Source organism: Anabrus simplex, chromosome 2 (assembly GCF_040414725.1).
Source record: "Anabrus simplex isolate iqAnaSimp1 chromosome 2, ASM4041472v1, whole genome shotgun sequence".
NCBI classification, from domain to species: Eukaryota; Metazoa; Arthropoda; class Insecta; order Orthoptera; family Tettigoniidae; genus Anabrus; species Anabrus simplex.
This window is the reverse complement of record NC_090266.1, coordinates 1,156,691,005-1,156,697,109: the sequence shown is the minus strand read 5'-3', so window position 1 is coordinate 1,156,697,109 and position 6,105 is coordinate 1,156,691,005. Positions and strand designations below refer to the sequence as shown.

The 6,105-nt window shown below is 39.0% G+C and overlaps 1 non-coding gene across 1 annotated transcript; it reads right to left on the bottom strand.

The window, feature by feature from the left end:
• Positions 1-5,675: 5,675 nt before the first annotated feature.
• Positions 5,676-5,747, bottom strand: TRNAP-UGG (transfer RNA proline (anticodon UGG)). The gene has a single exon. It is a non-coding gene; the product is annotated as a tRNA-Pro (tRNA).
• Positions 5,748-6,105: the final 358 nt, after the last annotated feature.

Genomic DNA, 6,105 nt, shown 5'->3' with positions numbered 1-6,105 from the left:
TCCCTTGTATAATAAACAGGGTCTGAGGTCATTGTACCCTTCTTAACAGGTACAAATCTCTTCTCTCCTTCCCAAATGATTCCTTTGAATTTAGCCCAAAGTGTATCCACATTACTCCCTTCACTTATCCAACAACTGAATTGTGAATTCTGTACAATTTCTTGTCTTGTGTGACCCTCTTATTAAGCCTTTTTAGTACCAGTCCCACATCCATTATTACAGCCTTATGGTCACCTATTCCTTCAATTACCTCAGTTTTATCAACAATTTCCCATGGTTTAACCAAGAATACATCTAGTAAGTTATTGAGACGAGTTGGTTCTTGTACTACTTGTATAAATCCTCCCTCCCAAATAAGCTTATTTGCCAGTTTCTGTTCATGGGCTTCACTTGCAGCTCCATTCCATTCAATTTCCGGCAAGTTTAGATCTCCCCCAATTATTACCACATCATTATTATTGTTTTTATGAGTATCATCTATTATTTTCTCAAATATTTCCATGTCTCTTTCCTCTCTTCCAGGCCTGTATGTTCCTATAATTCCCACCTCCTTCATATTATCACAAATTAATTTTATCCCTAATATTTCATCCCTTTCATCAGTAAACAATTCATGTGAACAATAAGTTTCCTTCACCAGAATAAACACCCCCCTCCCTTTTTATCTTCTCGGTCTCTACGATAGACTGTGTACCCTTCTGGAAATACTTCTGTGGAAGTATAGGCGTGCCAAACTTCCTGACTGATAAAGTAAATATGCTCTATCAAAAATGCTTTAGCTGTGTCCAAGTAGGGGATGGACTGGTTCGAAACCAAAAGAGAAGTCCAGCAGGGAAGTGTCCTGTCACCACTCCTGTTCATTACTGTCATTTATTGTGTCGAAAAACCTATTAAAGAAAATTGCAAAGAACCTAACACACTAATATTTGCAGATGATGTTCTGATCTGGGAAATAAATGAAGCAGAAATACACGAGAAACTAAATCTTTGGAACGGCAGTTTTAAAGAAATTGGACCTAACATCATTAAAACAAGAACTGTTGAAATGAAAGTCAAGAGAAAAGGCTCAGTTTCAAATATTATTTGGAGGGAACACATATAAGAAAGTCCTATGCAAACAATTGATCTAATACCTGATTGATGTCCTAAGTGCTTATCCTCGATTGATTGATTGATTGATTGATTGATTGATTGATTGATTGATTGATTGATTGATTGATTGATTGATTGATTGATTGATTGATTGATTGATTGATTGATTGATTGACTCAGTGCACTTGGGCAACACTCGACTTTTATGGAAAATCCAACATTATAAAATTCTCATGGAGTTTCAACGACGTCTGTGCTACTGAACGGATTGATGCAAAAAGCTGTAATGAATAAAACTATTCTCTTCAAAATGATGTGTACATTTCTCAGCGAAATATGTCGTCCAAAATATATTTGATCTACTCACATTAGAAAAAGGTGCTCTGGAATCTCCATCTACCTCTATACTTCAGAACTAGAAGTAACGGTAGTCTATGTGTTTCCTACTAGATTTCGCTAGTCTCTAGCTTACATCATTTGACTATACGAACAACAGTAGAAGAAATTCGTATTAAAACAAGTAATTTTTGAAGTACATCTCTTAAAACGTTTTGTACTGTACAACGCGAGTTTCAAGCGGATGGTAATACTTTATGCAGATACCATAGCAATAGGCAAGTTGCAAAATATTTTAGCTTGAGGCGCGAACACAGAACGGCGATATCTGTTTCTAAAACGACGACGAAAAAGTTACGAGCCCGTAAAAAGAAATTGAAATTCATACTGGGAAATAGGGAAATCGAAATAGATAAGAGTAAATGAGGCATTTCCTCTTTCCTTGAGATATTTGATCTACTCACACGGGAAAAAAGCTCCTTGAAGACTCAATCTATTCCTGTACTTCAGAACTAGAAGTAACGGTAGTCTATGTGTTTCCTACTAGATTTCGCTAGTCTCTAGCTCACTTCATTTGACCATACTAACACGAGTAGAAGAAATTCGTATTAAAACAAGTAATTTTTGAAGTACATCTCTTAAAAATATTGGTACCATATAACGCGGGTATCAAGCGGATGGTAATACTTTATGCACATACCATAGAGATAGGCAAGTTGCAAAATATTTTACCTAGTGGCGTGAACACAGAATGGCGATATTTGTTTCTAAAGCGACGAGGAAACAGTTATGGGCCTGTGAAAAAGCAGACATCCGGAGATAGAAGAACGCTCCGAAATTCGTTTAGGAAAATAGGGAAATCGAAATAGATAAGAGTAAATGACGCATTGATCTACTCACGCGGGAAAAAGCTTCCTTGGATACCCCATCTACCTCTGTATTTCAGAACTAGAAGTAACGCTTGTCTATTTGTTTCCTACTAGATTTCGTTAGTCTCTAGCTTACATCATTTTAACATACTAAAAAGAGCAGCAGTAATACGTATTAAAAGAAGTCATTTTTTAAGTACATCTCTTAAAACATTTCGTACTAACTGCACCTGGGACATCCAGACGAGATAGCACTGGTTCGAAACATGCAATAAAAAATGCTAAATGGAGGTACTCTTCTCAGAAAATTGTAACATAGAAAAGCTGATGCCATAAGATGACTGAGTGTAGAACAGAATTAGAGACACTCCCATGAAAACAATTCTGATGAACAACTCGCGTGAAAAAATATTCAAATTTCCCTCTTTTTTTTTAGCAATTTTAGCAATGCTATAAGTGGCGCAACCGTTTGGCTAATGGACGAGACACTCTGTTTCTTGTCCATTTTTGTCCAAATTTGATGGATGGAGAAGTTTTCGGCATATTTTCCGAGTCTTTCCCAGAATGAGAACGGAGAAGGACGCATCTTACGAGAGAACTATACAACAGAAATAATTTCTGAGAACTGTCAGGGCGGCAGGGATATCAGTTTTTCAGTTCCGAAAGGAGCTAGTTAGGAAAGCATTTTTACAAACGCGCGAACAACTCAAAACACTTTATATTACTCCGAGAGACGTTTCTCGACCCTGTAACGAGTTAAAAAGGCTTCCTGAAAAACACTGCACAAGGCAGAAAAGTCAGACACAAATATATACAATAAAAGATGGATAATATTAGTAGCAGACAAAAACATTACGAACTTGCTATGCGGTTTTAATTATAAAATCTACATTCACTGTGAAATGTCCGCATTATTTACATCTACTTTTCGTCTCGGTATCTTTTCAATTTACAGACTTTCACTGGCCTCTCAGTGTACTCATTTCAACTAATTCTCCACATTTTCCCTGATATCGTTGTCAGAACTTCTTTGTTACCTTGTATTTTCGTCCTGTATGTATACTGTACAGTCCGTTTCAATAGTGTACAGGTTAGTGTGGTTAGCTGCCACCCCTGGAGGCCCGGGTTAGATTCCAGGCTCTGACAAAAAATTTGAAATATCATGCGAGGTCTAGAACGGGGTCACTCAGCCTTTGGAGGTCAATCGATTGAGGAGGTTCGAGTCCTGCAGCATTGTTTTAAAATATGGGTATTCTTTTTCGATGACACTCCCTTGCTTTTTGTCAATATTAGTTATAAGTGCTCCGTAACACAAAGACTGTTTCTTTGATTTTCATTTCTCGAATGTGAAGTATTGTGTCATTTCGCTTTCTTCCTCGTTCGCTTCATCTCTCCAGTCAAACCCACCAAATTATGGACAAGTCTAGAGCTTTCCCAGCTGGATCATATACTTAACGTTTCGTAAAGTCTACAATAACTATTTTGTTTATTGACTTGTGTGCTGTTCTGTAGTATTCCTGCGTATAACAGTCATCTGCGTTTCAGGTTGTTAAATGAACACGCCGGAAAGCAGCAAAGTCCCAAAATAACAATATGTATTCCATTACATTGTCATCAGATAATACAAGTGGGTCAGTTTGTTCTTCGCGAGGGATGTATACAAAGTGTCCTGGAGAACTGACGCACAGCCGCTGTTATCGAAGCGTTAATGTCATCCATGTCTAATGGAGATATAATTCGAAAATCCTATAGCTCAAAATATCATACAAATTGTATTTTATGGCTAATTCCACTTCGACTTGTATTCCTTTATTTGGACGTCACAAACCAACAGAGAAGGGATGGTTATGGTTATGTATTTGCGTTTCCATTCCAGACATTAATCACCTCCACCACTGCCGGTAAGGAGTAGTAACGTTCCCTGTTTATCCAAATTACTAATTACAATGAACGTTCGCAGAGAGAGATAAATATTATACGTAACAGTAATTGCTATGTAGCAGGGTCAAAAATGAACTACAATAGGTAAGTACACCATTATTATTGCTCCTCTTCCAAATACAGGAAGGTCTACGAATTCGGTATTGTTTTTTTTGTCCGACTAAATACATTCACGGTATCGGAAATGCCGAGGTGCCGGAATTTAGTCCCGCAAGAGTTCTTGTACGTGCCAGTGAACCTACCAACACGAGGCTGACGTATCTGAACATCTTCAAATAACACCGGACTGAGCCAGGATCAGGCCTGCCAGGTTGGGGTCAGAAGGCCAAGGCCTCAACACTCTGAGCCACTCAGCCTGGCCATCTCCAAGTTATTCTATCTCTCAACCACTCCTCACCTTTCACGATGTTTCAGTTCATTCTCTGTCGTCTCGTGCTGCTCGCATCTATCTTATTCCATATAACACAGATCTTCTTTAGGCTCCCTTTTCTTTTATTTGTAGTTCACTTTCTTCATTTTAAACTCTCTTCTCGTAGGCTATAACTCTACTTCGACATCATCTAACACGCCTTCTCTCATTATTATTTCTAATATTAACAAAATTTCATTCTACCTAAGTGTTCTTATTTCAGACTCTATTTCTCTATTTCTGTGACGAAGGATTCAGAATTTCATTTCTGTAGGATCTATTGTATTTTCGCTCGGTGTCAGGTGTGTGTCACTCACTGTATACACATTTAAGCGGCCCCGTGGTGTACAGGTAGTGTGCCTGCCTCTTGCCCGGAAGCCTCGATTTCGATTCCCGGCCAGGTCAGGTATTTTTACCTAGATATAAGTCTGGTTGGAGATCCACTCAGCCTACGTGATTAAAGAGCTATCTGACGGTGAGACAGCGGCCCCGGTCCAGACAGCCAAGAATAATGCCGAACGCATACCAGCTGGTAAAATGCAGGTCTTCGGCGTGAGCAGCGGTCGCTTGGTAGGCCAAGGCCCTTCGGGATTTGCTCCATGGGGTATGGTTAGAAGATGTATGACGACATTTCTTTATTCAGAAGTTCAGAAGGAAGAACAGGTACAGTAAGGAGGTATTATGAATGACATTTAGATGAAATGTAGCCTAAGTCAATGTCATCAGTAAAAGAAGTTAGAAATGTTTTGATATTATGTAACTGAAATACGAACTATTGTGCTCTAGAAGGCATTGATAGAACGCATGGGATTTTTCCCAACACAATCATAGATCAGTAGTGTAATAAGATTCAATTTGGTGATAGTCGTTATTCCCCGGGAATTAGTAGAAATATAATACTGCATTGCTACAAGCCCAGGCGTGCTATTTTACTCAGGTGGTTGCGAAGTGATCTTCGATCAAAACTCTTCGTACGCAGCACTGTCAATATTGCTGGAGATAATGATAAATTTGGAAGAAAAAATTCATGGCCCGTCCGGGAATCGAACCCGGGACCTCTCGCACCCAAAGCGAGGATCATACCCCTAGACCAACGAGCCCCTGGCTTTTCTAATGCAGTATACGCCATTATATTCTAAACAATGTCGCCGCTTTGTTGATCGTATTACAGCATGGCCGCCATCATTAGTCTCGTGTTTAAAGAGAGCTAACCACAGAATATACTACATGTGCTGCTGATTCCAATTTCGTTTAGTGCAGTAAATACCTACACATATTTCATCTGCCACTCATTAATCATTGCCCGAAAGGACTGCGACAGAATTCGGCAGCCGGCACAATTCCCATTCTCGCCGCTAGATAGGAGCTTCATTCATGCCGTTCCTGACCCAGCTAAAAACAGGATGAAGTTTTTCATTTCATTTCACTATTTAGGTTAAATATATTTTCATGAACTCA